Below are 25438 nucleotides of genomic sequence, written 5' to 3' on the forward strand. Positions count from 1 at the left end.
ATAACTTCATCTATTTTCTGTTTCTCTTTTCAGAGTTAGTTTGGGCTTGCCCCGTCATTCCTTATCTGGCCAGCATTTACCAGAAATAAAAATATGTATTTTGATTGTTGATTCTGCATAAAAATAGATTATGTAAATCCAAACCTGAAACTCTGAAGGAAGAATGTATATTAATAAGTTGAGTAGATGGGTTTAAATTTCTCAGTGATCCTAAAATGTAAATGTTTAATTCCTTCCTCGTCTTGTTCCAGGCTGCCTGAATCTCTGTGAACCCCTAAGAGAGTAGGCACGTACGTATATTATCAACAGGGAGATTGAAAATAGTGGGCAGTGTTCGGCATGGGGGGTTCCCTTGCATTTCCAAAGGCTTTCCGCCTAAAGGTATTATTATTGTACCCAAATTTAATTTTCCCTCAAGGTCAGCGGTTAGGAACATTTTTATCTACCATTCTTTCTGAATTAGGGGTACTGGCATATACTGTTTCCTTTTGGATCAGTTTCTTTTAAGATATTATTATTCAGTGTGCCTTGGTTAAACAATTCTAGATGGACCATAAGATTGAAATTGTACTTATTAAAAACATTGACTGAAAAACACTTTTAACCCATGAATAAAATTTAATTCAGTTCACAACTGTCATGCTGACTTAGCCTGGGATTTTAAATGGTTTTAATTTGACATGGCATAGCATATTTCATCTGCTATATGTCAATGTCCTTTTTACAATAACTTAAGACAGTAAGCAGTGTTCTAATACATGATGCTAAAGCTGTTTTTTTCATTTTGTATAAGGACTTTCTCTTCATAGATGCCTGTTCTAAACTGACAAAAAGTCCAAGTTTTTTTTTTTTCTTTCATTGATGTTTGTTCTCTAGATCGTTGTGATTTTGGTGTCCTCATGAGAGGAGGTGAGCTCAGGGTCTTTCTACTCTGCCATCTTCGCTGCTCTCCCCAAGTTTTTATCAGTGGGATTAAGGTGATGTGTGACTTCCAACTAGAGCGAAACCTTTGAGAAGAAATAACCTACTACCTTAAAGCAGATAATATTCTTTCTAAGGAGAAGGAAGAACTTTTTACTATTAAGATTCTAAAAAATACTAACTTTTCCTTGCAAAAAAGCTGTCATATCTTTATCCTCTAAGATTGCTTGTTAAAGAAAAGAAAATACTCTGAAAAGTTAACTGTTCACTGATATCAAATTATCCTTTGAGTCTGTTTTTCAACTTGATTTCAAGGAAGAGTTTGAAAGGAAGTTACCTTACATTAGATGCTTTGAACACGCAAAGTGTATTTCTCTCATAATCCATATGAGAGAAACAAACATATATTTGCATTGTATCAGGTTGATTTTCATACACGATACCACACATTAAAACACTTAAGAAATGTATACAGTTTCCTTTTAAAGTCTGATACGTTAAACTTTGAAGTTTCGTTGTTTCAACATTTAAACAATTACAGGAGTTTGAAAATTATTCTTCATTTTCTTACGTTCGCATTATCTTAGTGGGTCCCTCCTATACACCGGGTGTCAGCAAATGGCAGCCCCTGGCCAAATTCAGTCCACTGCCTGTTTTACTGACACACAACCAAGGTCATTCATGTACATATTGTCTATAATTGCTTTTTGCTGCAGTGGCAGAGTTGGAGAGCTGCCTATGTGGCCTGAAAAGACAAACTTATTTACTGTCTCACCATTTACTGAGAATGTGTTGCAGATCCCTGGTATATATCAATTTACATCATTTTTATAGGACCTTTAGCACACACAGGAAATGTATGAGAAGCACAGCTGATGAATTCAGTTTAGGACTGCACTAATGGGGGTGCTATAACTTTGTTTTGAGCTCCGCTAAAGAAAGTACAAAAAGTATATTCATGGTTGGCTGTGAGAAGACTAAAGACATTTTTACACAATATATATCAATGTCCATTTCCAATGTCATTTCCAATGTCCAGTGATTTGATTTTAGGCAGTGACAGTGTTTTAGTGTATAGGGCTAAGGCTGTTTTTTAAAAATCATTTTATAGCAGCTAAAGCTTTATTATACTTAGTATATAGATGTGCCAGCCAAAAAACTATTGTATTTAAAATAGAGTTTTAAAGATAGAATGGATCATAGACACAATCTGACCCTTCCTTGAAGAGAGGAAAACATGCTAGAGAAATTAAATATTTTTCCTCACAATCACACTGTGATTAAATAACAGAACTAAATTTACATTCTATGTCAACTACTATTCCTCTTCTTTGCCTGTGAACCAACTTGAACATATTCTTGGAAGAAATATGAAAGTAGTTCAAAATTGATCCAAAAGACATTGAATCTAATCTGGGGGTCTACAGACAAATTTCTGGTATTTAGCTGATTTTCTGCCATATTGTTTCTTCTTACTTTTTTTTGTCTTCATTTTGTCTTCATTTTAGATTTCATTTAATCTAAAGATTAATGAACCACCCCCTGCATTGTCAAGACAGCTAGCTTTACACAAGACTCAGTATGAGGTCTCGGTGCAGTACCTTTGTCTGTGTTTACAGTTGCCTTGGTGCCAAGTGGTACCTTCTGCTTTTGTCGAGTAGTGAGAGAAGAGAGATGGGCTAATAAGTACATACATGCTGCGTTTTTCCCAGTGAATACCACACGACCCCAGTGCAGGTTGTTTGAGTGAACTTTGTCCTTCCGAGAAGAGAGAAGCATGCCTGGGTGGTGAGTCTGGGGGGCACTGCAGTTAAGTACATCGCTCTGCAGTTGGCCATGCCTCACACATGGCGGCCAGATCCACAAGTATGTCCTAAGCAGCCATTCGGTTTCAGCAGTGCAGAAGCTTCGATCACATTAAATGAACAATAATTTGGATTTTATGGGTTTTGTTTGCTTTACTTTGTAAATTTCATTTGGTTTCATTATTGTGTAATGCTAGAGATTAAGGAGTTTGTAATCAGTTTATGTTTGCATATATTTACGTAACATGAAGATGATCCTTTTAGTCAGTGCTGGAGATGGAGGAGAACTTGACTGTTTTCACTGCTATTATTTTTCTTTCTTTTTTTTAAGTATTTGTTTTTATTTATTTATTTATTTATGGCTGTGTTGGGTCTTCGTTTCTGTGCGAGGGCTTTCTTTAGTTGTGGCAAGCGGGGGCCCCTCTTCATCGCAGTGCGCGGGCCTCTCACTGTCTCAGCCTCTCTTGTTGCGGAGCACAGGCTCCAGACGCGCAGGCTCAGTAGTTGTGGCTCACGGGCCCAGTTGCTCCGCGGCATGTGGGATCCTCCCAGACCAGGGCTCGAACCCGTGTCCCCTGCATTGGCAGGCAGACTCTCAACCACTGCGCCACCAGGGAAGCCCCTATTTTTCTTTATTAAGATTAGAACAGTTTCAGGTTCACAGCAAAAGGGAGGGGAAGGCACAGAGAGTTCCCATACAACCCCTGCTTCCACACGTGCACAGCCTCCCCCATTGTCCACACCCCCTTCCAGAGGGTACATTTGTTACAGCTGATGAACCTATACTGACACATCCTCACCCAAAGTCCATAGTTTACATTAGGGCTCACTGCTGGTGTTGGACCTTCTATGGGTTTAAGTAAATGTATAATGACATGTTTCTATCATTGTAGCGTCATGCAAAGTATTTTCACTGCCCTGAAAATCCCCTGTGCTCCACCTGTACACCCCTCCCTCATCCGCAACGCTTGGCAACCACTGGTCTTTTTACCGTGTCCATGGACTGCCTTTTCCAGAATGTTACAGTTGGAATCATGCAGTACGTAGCCTTCTCAGATTGGCATCTTTCACTTAGTCATACGCATTTAAGATTCCTCTACATCTTTTTGTGGCTTTTTAATGCAGTTCATTTCTTTTTAACCCTGGTTCATATTCAGCTGTGCTGCCGTATCACAGTTTATGTGTATTTTCAGACACTGAAGACATCTTGGTCACTTTTTTTTTTCACTTAAATTTTTTTAAATTAACGTAACATGTACATACCATAAGGTTTGCCATTTTAACCATGTTGAAGTGTCCATTCGGTGGCATTAAGTACATTCACATTGTGAGCAACCATCACCAGCGTCCGTGTCCAGAGCTGTTTCACCGTGCAGAACTGGAAGTCTGTCCCCGTTAAGCACCAGCTCCCGTGCTCTCCTCCCTCCAGCCCCTGGTGGCCAGCATCCTGTCTTCTGCCTCATGTGTTTGACGACTCTAGGGACCTCATGTGAGTGCAGTCATACACTGTTCGTCCTTTTGTGACTGGCTCTTTGCACGTAGCCTAACTGTCCATTTGGAGAGCGTCTGTGCCATGTGCAAGTGTGAGAATGTCTGTAGCCTCTGAAGCCCTTTCACCTGGCTCTTCCCCCCTGCCTCTTGTCAGACGCTCACAGAAAGATGTGAGCGCCAGAGACAGAGGGTTGCACTTGTGGCAGACAGAGAGGCACTTTAGTTGCCCAGCAATCGTGGGGAGGCGGTTGGTGAGGCAGCCTCCCCTGCCGTTTTATTACCGTAGCATGAGAGGCATGGCTGCTGAAACCTAACTGCCAGCCGGGTGGGCTCTCAGGAGGTCAGCGTCCACAGGTGCTGAGCAATGCTGCTGAGCGCCTCTGCTGTGGCAGCCCTGGCTGGGCTTGGCACCGGCCTGTCGGTTGCAGGCGGACTGTTGACTCCCGATGCCCAGGCTGAGTACTGCGAAGGGGTGTAGTGCTGACAGAGAGCACTGAATGCTTCCAGAGGGTGTCCTTTCTGGGCTGTTCTGGACGCACGTGTCCACTGACCCTGTGTGACAAGTGATCACAGTGATGGCCACGCAGCAATGATGGCTCACATTCTCTAGCAGAAAGGATCCGTGTGGGTTCCTTCCCCCGCCACAGATGCACGCTCTTCTCCTTAGACTACAGCAAGGCCTGTCTCGGCCATACTGCTGAAGTGATGGCAGGAATGGACGGAACCATCTGGGGCTCCTTCCACCGGTAATAATGAACAGACACAATAGAAGCCAGGTCGAAATTAACAAGATATCTTTGTAAAGACCAACCTTTCTAGTGTCTGGACTGTTTAGCATCCTTCCTGACTCTTACTGTAGGAGGGTAAAAGATAAGTAGCTATAACTAAGAGACAGCACAGGACAGCCAGTCCAAAAGACAGACATGCATTTCTCTCCCACCCAGAGCGTGAAGGCAGATCTGGCTCCAGATGGTCATCCAAGGCCCCAGGAGAGCAGGAGACCCTTACATCATCACGTGACTCCCAATGCTATTCTAGGGGTCGCAAATTTTAGCCCGCAAGAAGGCGAAGGGAGAGAGGCCAGCAGAAGCACCCATAAGGACCCAGAAGTGTTACGTAGCAGTTCTGTTCACATTCCCACTTCTGAGAACTCGGTACAGACCACATCTGTACTTGGAGAGCAGGAATAAAGTATACCGTGGGGCTTCCCGGGTGGCGCAGTGGTTGAGAGTCCGCCTGCCAATGCAGGGGACACGGGTTCGAGCCCTGGTCTGGGAGGATCCCACATGCCGCGGAGTAGCTGGGCCCGTGAGCCACAATTACTGAGCCTGCGCGTCTGGAGCCTGTGCTCCGCAACAAGAGGGGCCGCGATAGCGAGAGGCCCGTGCACCGCGATGAAGAGTGGCCCCCGCATGCCGCCACTAGAGAAAGCCCTCGCACAGAAACGAAGACCCAACACAGCCAAAAATAAATAAATAAATAAATAAATAAATAAATATTAAAAAAAAAAAGTATACTGTGGCCGTAACCATAGGACAACAACAGCAAAAAAAGGGGGGGTGGTTGGTTAGGGACACATTTAGAAGTCAGCCACAGTCCAATCTTTTATGCCCTGGAATATATGCGCATTGCTTGTTTTCCATCCACAGGATCCCATTCTCAGGGAGGAGAACCCCAGGTCGCACGCAGTGCGAGCATCCAGCTCCTGAGAGGGGTGTAGTTTGCTTCTTCAGGTCCATACGAGACTCCGCATCGCCCACTTCCTGATTTAAAAAGTAAAAGCCAAGTTCCCTGCCCTCTTCCATATAAAATGTCCTTTCAGTAACACGGTACACATGATGATCTGTCATTAGAAAAGGGGAGAATGAGAAGCAGATACAGTGAAGAGATAGCTCGCGATCATGAGATCTTACCGGACAGCAGTGCTTCTGGTGGTGGCCTCGCTGCTCGGGTCTCTGGGAGGCCATCCTTGTTTGCCACTCTCCTTGGCTCCATATACGATGCACATTGGCCATCACGCCCTGCCTGGGTTACTGTACATCTTTAGAAACTCCTCCTTTTGATATCTGTATGAGAGCTTTTGAAGGTATTCCTTTGCAGGCAAGGCTTGTAGTTTAATTAAGAATATAAGTTCCTCAAAAAATGTCATAGGTTTCCCATTTATTTACTACCCAGGAGGCTCATGAGTCTGTCGTCATTCCCAGAGTCCTTTTCTGGGAAAAGGTCTTGAGTCTGCCTCGCGTATTTGACTTCTTAGTTTAACCCAAGGCTTTCTCTCTCGTCTTAACTCTGCCTACCATGAGATCATTGAATATATTAGACAACATTGTGAATCAGATCATTGTCTTAGGGCTTGATCTCTTTTTTTTTTTTTTTTTGCTTAAAATGATTGTGGCCTTTGAAAAAGGCATCGCTCAACATTCATAACTCCTGTGATGGAGGACAGAAACAGTTTCTTTTTCTTAATGACCCCAATTTCTCACCCCACTGTTTCCTTACATCTCTGCCTGCAAATTGGCCAGTTATTGCCTAAGTTAATTTCCTTTTTGTAATGCCTTAGTAAAAACAATTAGGGTCAGCAAGCATAACAACTTTCTTTTTCCATCCATGTCCTGCAAGAATCACATACTCCACCTTTTAATTTACCATATGTGACACATTTACCAAATATTTTCAAGGTTTGTTCAAGGTCATCAGCTTTCTATTCTAAAATATGAGTTTCCTTGCTACCAAAGCAATAAGCCAATGCCATTTTTTTTGTTATTATCTAGTGGTGTACTTGCCGTACCAATTTCCATATGGGGTAGTTTTACTAATTTGTCTTAGAGTCGCATGCTGTATGCTCAGTAGACACTATGGAATCTAAGCATTTTAAAGAAAATTATTACGTGGGACTGGACTAGTCGTTGAAAAAAAGTTGGGGAAATCTTGCCGATCCCATCAAATGCTGTTGACCTTTTAGTAAGCAGCTGGATCTGTTTATATTTGAGATATCCTGCCAGGGCTGCCTTTAAAGTTTGTTGAAAGAGGCCAGTACTTTTGGGCAAAGAATCAGAAGCCAGTGGTAAATCAGAAATGGAGTGGAGGGTATAAGAGCTAGTTCCAAATGGCCAGCAACAGTGCCACCCAGATTGTAAAAGTTGTTAAAAGGATGGCCACACTGTAATGGTCTTGCTTTGAGGAATGGTTTAGTTGACGTATAAAGGCATGGGCACAGTTTTTTGGTGTTGAGGAACATATCTATAAAATTTCTTTTTACAAATACCCTGTTCCCACTGAACTGTAATGAGATTCTTGGAATTACTTTGGGGAAAGTGGATAATTCCTCTATAAATGACTGTGGGAAGAAGCGCCCTGTGTGAGTTTCAGATTTGTTAAATCTTTCCTATTGAGATGCTACAAAAGATTTTTCACTTCTGGCTGTTGAAATGGAAAGTAATAGTGGACAAATGGTTTCCAATATGAATTTAAATTAATTTTAAAGATGAGTCATAAAAGGAATTTATCATCATCATATTACTTTGTGGTAACTGGCATTATCCAAAAACAGGAAAATATTTTCTAAATGAAAAATGCATCCCTTCAGAGTTTTTCCAAAGGCTAGGAAAGGGTACTGCTTTCCTTCTTTTTTAATTCTACTATTGGGCTGATATTTATTTTTCCTTTTCCATGTGGAAAGTTCTTAAGAATTGACCATAATATTTATTTCAAAGGTCACTGTGGCAGCTGTCCAGCCAGTTTGCCTAGTCTTCTTTCTTGTATGTTCCCAGTGACTCTATGATACCAATTTATAGGTTATTTAGTTTGTTTTGGACACAGTTTTATAACAACAGGAGGCACAAGCTTATTTTTAAGTATGATTTTTGATTTTGGGAATTTTCCATTCTAGACATTTTGAGATGGACTTTAATAACTTACATGTGTAAATAGTAAAAAAAAAAAAAAAAAAAAAAAAAAAGTTTATTTTTGGCTACCTAGAATAACTCTGGGCACAAAGGAGGTGTTGAAGGGAGACTGTAGTTTCCTTTCCGTGCTCTCTGTCTCTTTGCATTTCCACCAAGAAGAACATCTTATAGCGCAGGACTCGTGACCTCTCTGCCCCTCACTCCCGCTTCCCGTAGGGGAAGGAAATCATGTACCTCCTGTGACTCCGGGACAAGGCTTAGGGGTGAATAACTCTGCTTCTCCCCTCCGCACTTCCGTTCTGGGAGGCGGCCTGGCCAGTGGGCGAGAGCACGTGTTCTGGTCTGAGCCTGTGTGGTCTCAGGTCCACATATGATATAAGGGCTGGGGGTGAGGCTGCGATCGCTGGGCACCGTCCTTCCTTCGGGGCGGGGGGGAAATGAAATCCTCTGGGAGTCAGTCGTAGCCCATTACTGATAAACATCAAATACATATCTTCTAATCTAGCTCTTATCAGTGATAAAGGCGGCAGTCTGCCATCCACCTGCCCGCCGACCTTGCAGAAGAAAAAGTGAAATGATCTGAGAAAGCCCAAATACTAAACTCTGGCCCTTGGTTGGGAGCCTTGAGACCTGGATTAGAATTTGGGAACCACTTCAACAGGAAGTTACTGAAACTTCAACTAGGGGTTGGGCTCAAAGCTTCTGGCCTTGGGATTACCAAGTGGCCTTGCTAGAGTTTGAATTTTCCCTTTGGTGAGTCATGCCAGTTTTGGTCATTACTGACAACAGAACAGAAAATGTTTTCATAGTGATAGGTTACCTTATGCAAAAACCAGCCCCAGGAAGGACACTGTGTGGGCCTGAGCAAACTATGGGCCTTAGGGTATAGGGAGAGGTGGCTTGAGCTCCATTCACACAGGCCGTGGACATGTGAAGACCCTCATTGCTACTGCACTTCTAAGACTTCTAAGGCATCCTAAAACAGGAAAGGACTCGTCCTAGGAAAATATGTTCTCATTTTCATATTGTTGATTTTCAGATACTATGGAGGCAGGAACTGGCAATCATCTGCCTTTGTTTTTAATAAGGCATTTCATAGCCAGAGCTTCATGGAATCATGCCAGGATTTTAAATCGCACCTAAGCTCCGTGCATGTGGGCGAGCACGAGCATGTGAAGTTCCAGCTTTTCCAAAACCATGAGTACCGCGCTGATGTTGGCAGAAGGAAAACATGGCCGCGGACAATTCTGTGGGATTGAAAGTCGTTCTTAACCTCAGCCACCGGAGGGAAGTGTGGAGGGCGGAGCTCTGGGATTCATGTCTTCAGGTTATTAAGAGTCTCTTAGCATCACGTGGACTAAGTTGGCTTTGGGTTTGAATGTTGTTTAAGCTCATAAAATGGCCCTAGGTGTCAGAACTCAAAGGGATATGATTTAAATTTCTGGGACTGTGTGAAATTTAGGAAGATGTGTAGGAAATTCCTTTTGTATGTGCTGCAAGAATGGAAGAGATTTCCACAGGCTGGCTTCTGTCTGTTTCCCACCTTGTGTCTCCTACGTTTGAGATACACATGCAGTGCTGGCACCCAAAGAACATTTTCATACAGAAAGAAGCCTGCTGGTCTAGCTCCTTTGTCGTGTCACCAAGAGCATCAGCACAGCAGGTGGTGGGCGCCTTTCCCCCACGAGGGTGTCGCAGTAGGCAGAACAGTGGTCCCCAAAGATGTCCCTGTCCTAACGCCCAGAATATGTGCCTGTGTTTCCCTACACGGTAAAGGGGGACTTGGCAGATGTAATTAAGAACCTTGAGATGGGCAGACGATCCTGGACTCTTCAGAGGGGGAGCCAATGTCATCATAAGGGTCCTTGTAAGAGGGAGCTGGAGGGTCAGAGTCAGAGCGGGAGATGTGAGGAGGGGAGCAGAGGTTGGAATGATGCGGGGCTTGGAGCCCAGGAATCCAGGAGCCTCTAGAACTGGAAAAAGCGAGGAGATGCAGTCTCCCCTAGAGCCTCCGAAGGGGTGCGGCCCTGCTGACCCGCTTAGGATTTCCGACCTCCAGATCTGTTCAGATGATGACTTTGTGTTGCTGTGAGTCACTGCATTTGTGATAATTTGTTACAGAGGAAGACGAAACCAATAGAATTGACTAGCAATAACTTAAACATAGAAAAAAATGCTGAGATCTTTAAAAATGTTCCACTAAACTGAAACTAAACGTTACCCCAACTCATCCATCCATAAATATGAGCCCCAGCATGCACTTGAATAGTCCAACCCTGTCCCACACAAAGGGAAATGTGGGAGAGGAGTTGGGAGTAATGCTGTGTAGAGATCACAACTGACTGCAGAAAAAGTGTGTTCCTTCTGTCACAGTAACAAATGGCCCTGTGAACTGGACACATTGTCAGGGCCCAGGGCCAGGGTCCCTGTGAGCCACTCAAGTCCAAGGTCCAATCTGTCCTTATTGAATAGTTTGATATTTTGTTCCATGTGGGATTTTCTTTTTTTGCATTAATTTACATTTTTAAAAAAATAATGTATTAAAATATCAGTTATCCTGATGTTACTTTTTGGGCCCTCCCTTTGCTTCTGTGCCCAGAGTGCCTCATGCACCTGGCTATTGGAGTGGAGGCAGAGTTTCAGACTCATTAGCCTCGCAGAAGTCGGCCTCCGCACCAGTGAGAGCCTGGGATAGAGGGACAGGCCTCGGGAGCGCGTAGGTTTGCAGGCCCAAGCAAGAGTCCGCGACTGCAGCTACTGGGACCAAAGATTGCAGGGGCTGACTCCCTTGATGGCAGCCTTGGTTCTAGAAACACGGGGCTCAGAGGAATCAGAGGGCCGGGAGGATGTCGGCAGGGAAGAGGGTAGTGACTGGCTTGGCCTTTCCATTACTTTGCAAGTCTTAGAAGACGCAGCTCTCAAATGGTGCACCCTGAGAGAAGCAGCACACTCTCAAGATTTTGAACACGCTCAGAAGATTTGTGGGTGCATCGGTCAGCGTATGAAAGACAACGGAGTGGCACTGTTTCGTGCACGCACGTGTGCGTTCCTGAGTCTCACACAGCGTCCGCACACGCACCGCCCGCGGGTCAACTCCTTCTTGCCCAGCGAAACGCTGCCTGGGTGCCGCTCCCAGGGGGGCTGAGCGGCTCGGGTGCCGGGCCCTGTACAGCCCGGGGACACAGACACCAGACCTGTTGTCTCCATCCCCAGCTTCTGCCCGGAGGCCACGTCGCCTCTGCCCTGATAGTAGCCCCGTATCCCACCGGATGGGCGGGCTGGCCCAGCCTCGGCGTGCAGAGGAGAGGTGCGGCCTGCACGCTTGGTGGGCCTGGGAGGAAGAGGTGGGTCTGCCTAGCCTTCTCCCCGCACCCCGCTCCCGTCCTGACTGCGGTGGCCTCCCCCCGAGGGCGGGCGTCTGGCCCGCCCCGTTGCGCACGGGGCCACCCCCGCCCACGGAGGCTGAGTGCGAGGGCCCCTGGCCCTGCCTTTCGTACCCGGGTCTTCCCCGGCAGCGTTCCTCAGGCACGGACCGCACATTTCTAATTCCGGTTGTCTGATTTCTCGCTCTCGGTTGTTTCCGAATTCAGCCGAGGAAAAACTGGTCGTGCTTTAGTAAGCCCTCTTAATCCCCAGTAGTGGATGATCAATAAATCTTCCCTGAATAAATCAGCAGCCTCATTTTTATGATTGGCCTCAAGTTTATGCGTTTGCAGAGTTTCAGGAAAGTATGACTCATTTAGCTGGCTAACACAATCATTTAGATTACCACAGGGGAGAAAAGCGTGTGTGTGTGTGTGTGTGTGTGTGTGTGTGTGTGTGTGTGTGTGTGTGTGTGTGTGTATATATATATATATATATATATGACTGACCTTAGGTCTATTTTGCATCCAACTTTGATTAACTTTATTTTTTGGTGAATACAATAAAAGTACTTATGCTGTCCCTTTCCTTAAATAAAATAACTTTTTAATGCATCCTGTTGTTGTTTGTGAATGTGTGTATGTGTGTGTATGTTGATGGAAGCTGAAGCCAGATTGTGTGTATGTGTATGTAATTAAGGCTTGTAGCATGCACTTCATGTGGTTTGATTTGAATTTGATCTGTTGTAAGTTCAGGGTGAAAAATAAAATCCACGTCTGACAAAGAAAACCAAAAGCATTATGAAAATCATATAGTTTCAAGTACATCCTTCATTTGGATACAAACTCACGCCCAGCAATGATTCAAGCAGACAGGTCTCCACTGATTGGTTTGGTTTTAGATACCACCAGATTTCCTAGACTTGGACCTCTTCATTTGTCAGGCGGCCTGTGTGCTAATTGGTCAGGATATCAGACATGTCGAAACCCAGAAATCCATTCACACTGCCTGGTTCAATCAGTGTAACGAATCTGTATTCCTCACGTCCAGGTCAATAGTTTTCACCTGGCATCCATGGCGAAAATCGGAGCCTAAGACCCAAGTGTTTCTCGTTAATGCGTTTCTGCTTCACATCCTGAACATTCTCGTTTTTGAGGCATTCCTCTGCAACGCCTCCATCCGTTCAGAGCCGGTTCCCAAACATTTTGCTGCTTGAGACACAGGCAGTTTAAGTCACTTGTAAAGATCCTGTCAGGCATCCTCTTGTGACTTGTGACTGGCAGTTCAGTCCTAAAGAAGGGGTTCTCCCCTCCCAAACATTCAGAAACGTGAAATCGCTTGTGCACCATATAAATAACATCACCATTTCTTTGAGAAAGTACAAGATCATGATACTGAATACTGCTATAAAATCATCATGTGTTGATTGGTATAGTAAGACCAAAGAGTGGTACTATTTTAATTTTCGTTTAGCACCGCTTTCTGCCCGTTGCCCTTGCCAGGATTTTCAGAAGTTTTTAGCAAGGAGGGTGTACAGGTTGCTAGCACGCTGGGTACCCCACTGTGTCCAGGAGGGAATCTGCCTTCTGACCAACCCAGATTCCCACCACACTCCTGCTCCGTGCTCCTCTAGAATTCCATTGCCGTCCTCTCCTGGTTGGTACCAAGGCTTCTGGGAAACAGACAAAAATAGAATGCCCCCCCCCGCAAATGTTAGGGACAGCAGATGAAGGCCAGCGCAGAGAGCAGCTGGATAGGACCCGGCCACGACGGCGGTGTTATAGGTGTGATTGCATCTGACGTACCTGAGAGGCTGCCAGGTGGGCGTGGCAGCCCCCATGTGTGCACACGCGCCTTCTTATACCCAGTCTGCACCCTACGCGCTTCCCTCAAGGGCAGGGTGACTTCTCAATTTCCGCGCTGCCCTTCAGGGCTTCCCTCGCCAGGTCTTCCAGACCGTCTTCCTCTTTCTCTGCACTGTGTAAGTCGTGCCTTATCTCGGATCGTCGGGCACACGACATCCCAGAGAATATTAGAACCGTGACCTTCTTCAGACGGAAGGCGGGTATGTTACTACTCGTGCTGCTGCTGTTTTCACTCTTGTCATTTTGCCGTTTGAGACACAGGCAGTTTAAGTCACTTCCCACTGTGTTCCAGATGGTCCTTGGTCAGCTTTCCCTTGTCGATTTGGAAACTACATTTTCTGTAATCCCCCCCTGGACGTGGGTTTCAGGGTAGATTTTATCTCAAATCATCCAGGTCATGGGCTCCTTTATGCGCTAGGCAGAGGCTGGGAGGAACTTCCAGTGGTTACTAATCTCTGAGCAATCTCCCCTCTCCTCTGAGCTTCTTCTGGGCCTCCTACCCCTTTGTAAAGTTTGTTTTCAGTAAATTCTCTCTGTTTGAACCCACAGAGTGCTAATGTCTTCCCGTCAGACCCTGGCAGATGCAGTAAGTGAAATCTAACTTTATTCTCATCCCAGGACAAAGAATCAAATTACTTTGGGAAACTTTAGGCAAACAAGTGGTTTTAAGACCCTTTACTATGGCCTAAAGAATTCCAAAAATCATTTTTTTCTCTTTAAGGAAGTTCCCTGAGCCAGGGATGAACACAGTTAAGAATACACTCACCTTAATGACTATAGTTTCCCTGAGAATTTTCTGGCATTTTTATGTTTCCAAATACTGAAACATTTTCTAAGCTTCATTGATCGAAACTTCTAACAGCTCAGTGAATTATATCTATATCTGAAGTGGAACATAGGAAATGCCCCAAGGTTCTCAAAGATGTTTTGTAATGATTTACAGTAAGAACCGTGTCTAATGGAAATGACAGGCATAATTTACTTATGAAAGCCGAAATGAAATTCAACCTTGACTACAGATGAGTATTTTTCCACCGTGCTGTGGAACTCTGCTGCTCATGATGTAGATGAAACTATGGGCTTTGACTTCTTGTGCAAAAACACTAGTTCAGCTTTAATTCGTAGAGTCACTCAGCACCTGTGCAAATGTATGATAAAGATAATTTTTAAAAATCTTAATTCTTCCTGAGATTTAAATAAAGCTCTTGATTGTCTTTTAGAGCATGCTTGAGTTTTGTGCATATAGAAATGCAAAAGTCAAGCTCGCCCTTAAAAGGCAACGACTGTCATATTCTCACAGGCGACTTTCAGACAGACCCACGTGAGCATCATTTTGTGTGGACGGTACAGCTCTAAGCCTCGTGATATGTGGAAATGCGTATACAGAATATTTGGCACAGAAGGGTCTGGATAAATAAAGTGATAGGAAAGATGTTCCCTAGAGTATTTTTTAAGTAGTGTGAGATTGTGACAGGCTTGTTTTATGTCACCTTATTCAACATCAAACCGTAACTGGCAGAGAGGGCGATTAAAAAGCAAGTAATAGGACTGTGCAGTTTGCTTGATGATTTTACTTGTATGTTCTGGTCGATATTTTCTCTGGAAAGCAGAGCAGATATTGAATTTTTTTTTTTTTTCTTTTTGTGGCTTGTGGGATCTTAGTTCCCCGAGCAGGGATGGAACCTGCACCCCCTGCAGTGGAAGCGTGGAGTCTTGACCACTAGACCACCGGGGAAGTCCCCAGAGCAGATATTATTATTCCCATTTCATGGGTAGACCGCAGTATTGAAGGTCACCTGTCCGATAGTGCACACCTGGCCTAGGGCCAGTGTTCTGGATTCCTCTCCGCCCACTTCGGGGCACCAAGCAAGGTGACAGTTGTTCTCTACAAGTGCGTGCAGTTCCCCACTTCAGAGTACTGGTGCCTGCTGCACCTTTGGTTGCGGTTTCCTCCCCATCACTTTTATCTGTTGTTGCAGTTCCCTCCTCATCACATTTGCTTGTTGTAACCCTTCTTCCTGGCTCTGCTCAAATGCTCCGTCCTCCACGAAGCACTCAGGGTTCCATCGCACCAGCTCGAGGTGACCTCTCTGTTCTAAGGCTGTACTGGGCTCTTCCTTTGAGCCCCTTGTCCCAGGTGGCTATCCCAATAGACTGCCCTAGACTGCTTTCACGAGCGTGATCTCGGGTGGCCTCGGCCTGCGGCGGCTTGAAGCCAGGATTTCAGTTCCCGGCCAGAGAGTGAAGTCAGGCCGCGGCAGTGAGAGCGCTGAATCCAAGCCACTAGACCGTCAGCGACAGTGGCCAGCGACAAGGCGCCTGGCCTGTCGGCTTCGTAGAAATGAATTCCCACGAAGAGACGGAAAGTAGTGAGACGAGTAAAGTGCTTGTCAGCAGGAAAATGGGTGCGTGTGAATACACTCACGCGGGTGGATTCAGAGCGAGAGTCGCGCCCTCGCGGTCGTTTGCATCACGTTTACGGGGCGTCTCTGCCGGGTTTCCTCTGGCCGTCGTCTTGCTTTGCCGAGTTCTGCGTGTGTATTTGGCTCGGCTCACGGTCCTCCCCTGTGTGCGTGCGCATCTCTCAGCCAGGCCGGCTTCCAGCCAAGAGGCCCGTGGGTAGCTTGACGTCACCTACCGTGGGGTGGCGCCCCCTCCCCTTTGACCTCCGCGGAGGCTTTCTGTGCATGTGTCGTCGGGGAGGTCCCGAGAATGAGGGCTGTGTGGTCTTTTACCTCTTAACCCGGGCAGGGCTCGGCTCTTCCGTCCCTCTTCATCTTGGACTGTTTGTCCACAGGGGACAGACTCCCGTGGCTCAGCCTGGGGCCCATCTGTCTGCTGCCTCAGGAGGACTTTTCTAATCTGCTTTGAGAGATGGCAGATTCTTTCGGGAGAGGGGCTTTGCCCGCGAGCTGGAGCCGCTTCCTTTATGCAACCTCTTCGTTATGTCAGGGCTGCCGTAGCCTTCTTGCGGACCAAGGAAGTGTGCCAGTGCCTAAGAGAATCTGCTTTTCATTAAGCTCCTGTCATATGCCAGCAATGTCGCTAAGGATTTTATGTGTGTAATTTCTCATTTCTTGACATTCCTGCAAGATAGGTATTACTATCCACATGAAAGGCCGCCTAACTTGTAAAGGGGTAGACGTGCTGAGCTTAGAGTCAGTCAGGTCTCACCTAACCCTCAACCCACTCTGTGTTTAATACACCATTGCTGGGAGGCCTTAGTTGCGGGAATCCCAGGTTTCCGTAATTATCTGTCAAATGATGAACAAATGAGTGAATGCAGGAGTGCCTTTCAGAGCATCAATCTTTCAGTACTCAGAGAAGGTGAAGATTTCACATTACGTGTGTGCAGCCAGGAGGCTGCTGTAGGACCACTTGGCTCAAAAGCTAAGACGTGCTTCAAGGCAATGATCTAGCCGTGTGCGGTCCAGCTAGGACACCCTGCTTCCAGTTTGCTGGAGACTGCCCTGATTTAGCCCTCTGTGGATCCAGAGCCCGTGTTAATGATTTTTAGGTCTCCCTTTTGCTCTCAGCTGTGTTTGGTTTAAACAGTTAATCACACGGTCACACAAATGAAATTCTCTACAAATTTTAACAAAACTTGTACACAAGAAGAGGAGGAGGAAAACAAAAAAAGGAGAAGGAAGAAAAAGAAAAGAGAAACACCTCATGTGCAGGTTTACAAAGGACAAGTGTCCACATCTGTTGTCTCTGGCATCTGCTGATACCCTGACTGTTGGCCTTGTGAAATCGTCTTTCATTATAAACCTCAGGGTTCTTTCTCAGGGCAAAGTTTAAAAAATCAGTTCTAAAATCAACTATACTTCAATTTAAAAAAGAAAGAAATTAAAACAGGAATTCAAAAAAAAAAAAATCCTGGCAAGGTCAAACAAGGAGAAAGAGAATAAAATCGGTATTAGGAATGAAAAAAGAGGATATCATTATAGTTCCTTGCAGACATTGAAAATATAGTAAGAGGGTATTAACAACTTTAATAAGTATAAAATTTTGAAGAAAATGTTAGCAACTCAATTAATATATAAAAAACTTAACACATGAGCAAACTGAGTTTAAACCAGGAGCACAAGATCAGCTGAATGTAATTTTCCACATTAATTTTATAAAGGGGAAAAATCGTGTGATTATCTCATGTATGCCAGTAAAGTATTGATTAAAATGAAAAAACAAAGCAAAATCAGTCAGTTTTGCTCATTGACTCATTCAGACACGTAGTGCTGCATGAGATATTTATCCTCAGATATTAAGAACACGTTCATTAATTTTGTTTTGCTTTGTTGTCTCCTCTGGTTGTGCAGTATGTTCTCTAAGGTACAGCCCAGGCCCCTAACACAGAGGGAGAAGGTTGCATGTCACCGTGCCCCTTCTCAGGGCAGGAGTTGCGGGGTGTCTTGTGAACCGTCTTGCAGGGTGCCTGCCATGGTACACCAGAGCTAGAGCCTGCCGTCGATTGATGGGGTGGGCTTTCAAAATTTGAAAGTACTGAGGAATAAAAAAGGTTTGTTTATTCTTCCACTGTACAGTGTTTCATAAAAATGAGAGGCGGTGAGTATTTGGAGAAAGTGTTGTGTTGATGTTGATTTTTAGCGGTGGCACAATTTGAGCTATCTCTGTGCGTCTGCTAGTGGTCTAAGAATTTTGAGTGTGTGTACTGTTTTGCAAACAGAGCTCAGTGTGAGAAGGGGAGGGTGTGGTCGGCAGAAGTTTAACCTCGCCCCTCCCCCGCCCCCGATTCTGCCCGCCCCCCGGTGTCCACACCCTGTACAATCCCAGCCCTTGAATGTGAATGTGATGAAGGCGCTTCTGTGGTTATACCAAGGATGTGGCGAAAGGGAAGAGATAGGGCAGAAGTGATTTCAGCCAGGAAATGGGGCCTCAGCCCTAAAATTGCAAGCAACTGAATTCTGTCCATCACCTGAATGAGCTTGACAATGGAGTGTTTTCTGGTCAGACCTCAGATGCAAATGCAGCCCGGTCCCAGCTTGACTTCAGCCTGGGGAGACCGTGAGCAGAGGACCGGGATCCCCCCACCCCGCCCCCCGGCCTGGACTTGTGCCATCTCGTACGCGGCTGTTGCTCGAACATGCTGAGATCGTGGGGCGTTGCTATTCAGTGTAGAAAACTAATGCACACGGGAAGCCATCTCGTGAGGTTACATGCAGCATGCATCCCACACAACATCCAAACACTACGTAAGAAATACTGTGTAAGAAATGCCCTGTTGTTTCTTACAGGCAGTAAAGAGCCCGAAGTACTTAACGTGCTTAAGTGGGTCACCCCCGTGCGGGGAGCTCAAGGTCACGCGTGCCATCCAGCTGGGAGCCACCCGTGTCTGTTCTGCTCCATGTACACCTAATGACTTCTACTCTGCTTGCCCTTTCTTTCACTCCCAAGACGTCTCTTTTTATTAGCAGTTATTTGTGGACTAGTTTTGCCTTTCCTCCTCTACTGCAAGCCTCGACTGGGCCCAGAGGCCCTTATTTTTCTTTCCAGTGTGTTTTCCTCCAAGTTCACAGAACGCAAAAAAACTGCTCGTTAAAACAATGGTGATTTGGGCATGTTAGGATAATGGATTCCTCCCCCGAGGACCATCACTGCTGAAGAAGAAAACAAAGTAGCACGCCAGCACGCATTGTAGTGACGGGGCTTTTCCAAGGTGCCCCATTACTTTGATCAATTCCCGTCCGTCAGCGTTGCTCCAGACAGGGCCACCTGCCTAGAACTCGAACACAATTTTAGAATAAGAGGGAAAAAAACATATTTGCCAGCCTCTGTGTTGTATAGTGTCTCGAATTGCAGGTGCTGCCTTCACCTTTAAGCGTCCCGGACCCCGAAGGTCTGGCTCTGTGTTTGGCCCGCCCTCCCCAGGTGCGCCCCCTCCCGGCAGGAAAGGCTCCTCACAGACGGGCAGCCGCACCTGTGGGCCCGCAGCCTCACGGGTTTCACCCGCGTGCGCCTGCGAGGTTATTTAACGGAGCCAATCCCGTCCTCCCGTGAGAGCGAGACGCCGCCTCGCGTCTCGTGTCGGCCAGGCGGGCCTCGCAGGCCCGGCAGGTTCGCGCTGCTCCGCCTCGCAGCCCCAGGGACCCCACCCGCTGGGGGATGGCCTTCTCCCCCAAAACGTGAGTGCATGCGACTGACAAACTGCTGTCGCCTTGTGTGCGGCTCCAGTGTCGGGTGTCCCTCCACCCCCTGTACCCTTTCGGCTCGGGCACCCCGCCCTCTCCAGCAGGCTGACCGCGAGGGGATGCCCACAGCCTCCCGCCCAGGCGAGCCAGCTGTGACTCACGGCACTGCTGCCCCTTTCTGGGCCCTCTGCCAGCGCCCCCCCCGCCCCCCACCCCCACCCCCACCGGACGCCCAGCACTCTGCTCTCCTGGGTGCCGGCTCCACGAGGGTGACACCTATAACCAAGGAAGCGCCGGTTTCTGGCACAGCTGGTGGATTCAGACGTCCACCGGGGACACGCAAGAGCGTTAGAGTCGGCACGTTGCAGCGGAAGCGAATTCCCATTTCCGTCGCACGCAGCAGAGGCAGAGCTCACTAATTCTGACTGTGGCGAGGGCTTGGAGGAGGGCTTGATACGAGAGAGTATTTGAGCCAAGCCTTGAAGGAGAGCTGGGTGTCGGCAGTGGGACTGAAGGGCCCTTCAGGGAGACAGGATGTTGTCATTAGAGCTCCAGTTTCGGTGAGCAGGAAGGGTGGGGAGACGCAAGAGGGCAGGTGTGCCGATCCAGGGGTGAGGCGGAAAGTTGAAACAAGACTCGGGTCTGACGTGCAACAGCTTTGGATGCAGTGAAAAGGGCTCAGCCTTGAATCTTTATGAAGTGGGAAGGCGTGGGGCATTTGGGATTGACGGGCTGACGGACATTCGTTTTGAGCAGATACATCTTACGAACAGCGTGGGAGGGATGTATCTGAGCCTGTCATGCAGGTGATACACATATGTAGCATTTAAAAAGATGTAACTTACTACCTAGAAGTCTCTCCGTGTCTCCATTTGTACAGCCGTAGTGAGCAAGTCCGAGCTGAAATGCTTGCTGTAGGACGTCCTTCCAAACTCATCTCAGAGCAAATTTGCTCTGAGCCACTTTCTATTTATTTTTCCTAGTTACTTCGTACTTTTTCACAAATAAACCTTGTGTTAAAGTATTAGGATTGATTTAGAAAAAAATTTCATCCCGTGTGGTTCCTGAAAATTAGAACTTAATGTAAAGTTGTAAATAGAAAAGGTTTTCCATCAACCCAGCTGAATCCATCCGCGGTCTTTTGCTTGTTTGTGTGTTGCACAAATATTTCACCTTTTAATGTGATAAAGATCAAGGAACGTGAAGCGGGGGGGGGGGGGGGGGGGGGGGGGCGTGATGAACACTTTCCCGCTGCCTTAAAGAAGAATCGTAATTGTGTGTGTTAGTGTCTTCTGCGTCTTAGCAATTTGAGGGCAGACTTCCAGATTCCACTTCCAGAATTCTGCCCACCCAGCAGTCCTCTGATTGTCCCTTAAAGGTGTGTTCTGTCTTTTAAGAGTAAATCAGATCCGTGAATACCTCAGGCATCATTGGAAAAAAGGTATAGTGTACATTGTTATAAATGGTGTCTTGATCAAACTCATCCATGTTATCCCTGTAAGAACTCCTTACATGAAAAGAATTAAAATCTAGAGAGTCAGGTGTCCCAGATTTCCTATTCCTCCCCCAAACTCATACATGTTAGTTAATAAAAGTCCTAGTAACTAAAGTTCTAGTAATTAAAGAAATAATTGTTAAAAATGTAATAACAGAGACATAGAGGTTATTCTTCCTGGCACAGTTATTTCTAAAATAAAGTAGGTCAGAGTCCTTTTAGTATTAAGTCCCTTTTGGTTTGGTGGCATTGCTACATTAATACGGTTCGTAGTATCTCCAGGGTCAGAACTGGAGACCACGTGTTGCTGCAAGGCCTGCATGACTAATGTGCTTCTCCAGACGATGAACTTCTAGACGTGGCAGATCTCGGTGTTTACATGGGAAGGCTGAACGTGACATAAGTAGGGTATGCTGTGGAAAACATCAAGAAAACTCAAACCATTTTTCTCTTTTGAATTATTGGAAGGGTGAGACACTGGAAACATCAGGGATCATGCTTACAGCAATTCAAAAAACATTCCTTCAGAGACTTTGGGGGAAACATGAAATATCTGTCAGTGAACCAGCAGGCGGGTGAGGTGATGTTTGTGAGAATGCAGCAGGAACTGTAATGGAATTGTAAACCCATTACTATTCCAGATTCGCTTGCTATTATTCAAATCGGAAAACGGTAGCCTCATTTTCTGTCTCAGTAGAATCCCTCTATTATGATGGTTATACATTTGATAGATGTGGAAAGTCTTTAATGTCACCTTTAATGATTCAACTGGGTGGGTCTGGAAGACGCTTTTGCTTCATTTCAGAATCTGAGATGTGTATTTGTTTATATTCATTAGCTTAATTTAGCTCCTTTTCTCTGAAGAGTCCAAGGTGTTCTTGAGAGAGGCTGCGTGTAAGGAGCATGCAGTTCCTCTTAAAGCAGAGGGAAGAGACAGGCAAGGAGAAAGACAAGGAAAGGAGGAAATGACAGACCTTGCGGTGAGAGCGAGTTAGAAAGGGTCAGGTGATGCTACGAACTTGGCATGGCTTGTGCAGTTTTTAGAAACTGAAAACGTTTTTGAGATGGGCATTGGCCGTTCAATAAGCCCAGGAGGTGATGGGCAGAGAATACCCAGTATCTTTGGCTTCTTTGGAGTTGAGGAAACCCACTGCCTCCAAGTGCAGATAATATCATTGATGATATCATCATTTCCCAAGTATTTAAACCTGGTGTTGACTCTCTTGAATGTTAAACTTTCTAGAAACTCCATCCTATTTTCTCTGCAACTAACTCTTCCTTTCGTTCCACTTTTCCACCCAGTGCCCTGCCCTTCCTTCCCTGCAGCCTGACACCCAGTCTGTGACGGCCCACTCTCCAACTTGCTTCTCTGTCACCGTCCCTCCTTTTCTGGCCAGGTTTTCCTACCTGCACTCTCAGAACGATGTCCTTCTGGTGTCTTGGCTTTGTGTGCTCCTTCCCTCAGCGCCTTTTCATGCCTGCTTTCTCCTCTCCTTCTATCACGCTTGTTCTCCAGAATAACTATTTTTTTCTTCTGTGTCTTTCTTTCTGCTGTACATGTCCCGCTGAGTGGGCCTCTCACTGTCTGTCAACTGCACTGGGTGCTTTCTTCTCCATTCTTCACATCAGAAAGTGTGTCATCACTCCCAGGTGGTTATTTTCTTCTTTTGCACTTTCCCCGTCTTCCAAGCCTGGGTGCCCATGCCGTGCTCTTGAGGACAACCCTTCTCCACTGTAGGATCCTCTCCTGAAAGTGGCAGCTTTGTGTACACACACACACACACACACACACACACACACACACACACACACACTCATCCCCCCCCCAGAGTGCTTCTTTCCAAGGGGAAGGACCATGGCTGCTGAGGTTTCTTGTTCAGAACCTCTGAGAATTCTGTACACTCGGCGCCCTTCTCTCATTTCTCAAGACCCTGTTTTCTAAATGGAAACTGCGGAGGCTAAGGTGCTGCCATGGACTGAATTGTGTTCCCCAAGTTCATGTGTGGAAGCCCTAATGCCCAGTGGGATGGCATGTGGAGGTAGGGGTCTTTGGGAAGTAGTGAGGGTTAGATGACGTCGTGAGGGTGGGGCCCTTGTGCTGAGGTTAGTATCTTTATAAGGAGAGGAAGAGGGAGATCATGGAATCAGCCAACACCTTGACCTTGGGCTTGTCAGCCTCCAGAGCTGTAAGAAATAAGTATGTGTTGTTTAAGCCCCCGGTCCGGTATTTTATTACAGCAGCCCAAGCATGCTAAGTAGGTACCTTGAAGCCTCAGACTGCACCCCCTTCTCTGGCAGCACAAGGTCACAATTTTATAACACAGTGTCGATGTACTTTGCTTGGAGTCTCCAGTTGCCCTTTCTGAGTCTGTAAACTGAAGACATGTCTGGGCCTTCCTTCCTTGCAGAACGTTCTAAAGACCAAGGGGATATGTTCTCAAATTATTTCTGATGAAAGGGGAAAAAAAAAAAAATAGGAGGTGGTTTTGTAGTCCAAGGGACAGGAATCCCACACTGGAGGTTTACAAAGTTGAGTTAAGGGTTGGAAAGTTTTCTTGTTATTTCATAGATTTTTGTAAACTTGTAACCAAAGTAAACAGAATTAGAACAGCGTCACTGGTAAAAATATTGACTGGTACCATAGGCTACAAGAAAACAAATTTGTTAGAATATTTTTCCACATTTTCCAATTCTGTCTTAAAGTTAGTTAAACATGTAGAATTCTCTAATTAGCTTCTTAGTCATCTGATGAAACAAAGAATGCTTTGGGCCTGGTGCTGCAGGGAACGTAACCTTTCGGTGGTAGTAACTTGTTTTAAAAAATGAAATTTGCTTTGCATTTAAAAAACATATATACCTTAATTGTGTGGTTTTATGGTTGACTGGAAGTTGCAAAAAGGGGATTGTGGTGTCCGTGTTTGGTATTTTTAAAAATTAATTTTAATATGAATTTAAAGTGCAATCAAAGATCTAGCTTTTTCCAAGCAGAAAGGTACTTTATTCCTAATCCATTTCAATCCACTTCAACCTATTAAGCCTGGCAGAGAGATGAGGCTGGGCCAGGAGTTACTGATTAAACAGGACAGCCCACAGAATGGAAAATTTAATGAATCCTGGCCTGTTACAGGCTACCAAGCTACAATCACATTTTTATTCATGATCACTTAGAATCTCGTAGGAAGTTTGGCATTCCTGAATATCAGTCAAAATATAAATTCATAAAATTTCCTATTGATTTTAGAACAGTAAGACTGAATCCCAAATTCCATTAGATTTCAGTCATTATATTTGTTTCTAAAATACAAAAGAATTTCTTTGACTTTTATTTCAGTCAAATGGGCATGAAATATACCTTAGTGTAATGTTTTGTTATTGTTGTTCTAAGTTTGGTTCAACTATAAATAGGTTAAGAAAAAAATGACGTCTTCAAATTAAGGAGGGGATTCCTAATAGAAAACTAAATGAGATCTATTCAAATGCCATTTAAAAACATTCAGCAAGAATTGTGAAGGGCTTCCTAAGGAGAGTGGTTGCACTCAGTCTCCCTTGAGTGAAAGGGATTGAGAAATACGCCAACAAACTCTTTCAGGTGCCATGACTCATGCTGTGTGAATGCAAAAGATTTCTGACTCAAGTCAACCGATGTTGAAGTGCCTTTGAAGTCTAGAGTGCTTCGCTGATGAGTAGAAACTTCAAATAGAATAAGCCTGGCAAAGCAAATCACATGGTGAAACCAAATGCTTAGGAGAGGTCTCTGAGGTATTAGCATCTCAGATGTTAAAAGAAAACACTCCCATTTCTTCAGATGCATCTGCTGTTTGCAAATAGCTAACCCTCGTACTTTTCAAAGATGTTCCTCTGTCCTTCCTGAAAACCCGATTGGGGAGGAGACTGAAAATACATTTTAGACAAAATGCAACTCAATTCTGCAAGTCAATGTTGTCCCTGCTCCAGGTGAAAACATTCGAGCAACAGATGAGGACGTAATAGGGTCTGCTTTTGAAGGTTTTTTTTGAGGTGTCTTTGGAGAACGTGGCCAGGTTATCAGAGAGTAATAACAGTTGGAGTAACTAGCCTCGTTTGGCTTGACAGTCTTGTCCATGCCAGTGCCCTCTCCCCACAAGGAACTGGGAAAAGGGGTCTCATGCCTTTCAAGCCACAGTCGTAGGTGGCTGTGCTGGTGGCTGGTTGACGTCTGGGCACACAGAAAGCGCACTGTTGCGGCGAGGGCGCTGGAAGCCTGACAAGTCAAACAGCCTGAGTCCCGGCTCTGCCATTTCCTGCGGGGGGGTCTGAGCCAGCTTGCTTAACCACACGGGATTTCAGTCCTGACTGTGAGACGGGGATGAAATAACCGCCTCATACAGCGCACTGCAGTCTTGCATGCACGAGCTTGGAGGGGAGACATAGAGGGCTGGGGAAGGGGAGGGGGACCGCAGGCCGA

The sequence above is a fragment of the Balaenoptera physalus genome (genome assembly GCF_965194825.1).
Source record: "Balaenoptera physalus genome assembly, chromosome: Y".
Taxonomy (NCBI): Eukaryota; Metazoa; Chordata; class Mammalia; order Artiodactyla; family Balaenopteridae; genus Balaenoptera; species Balaenoptera physalus.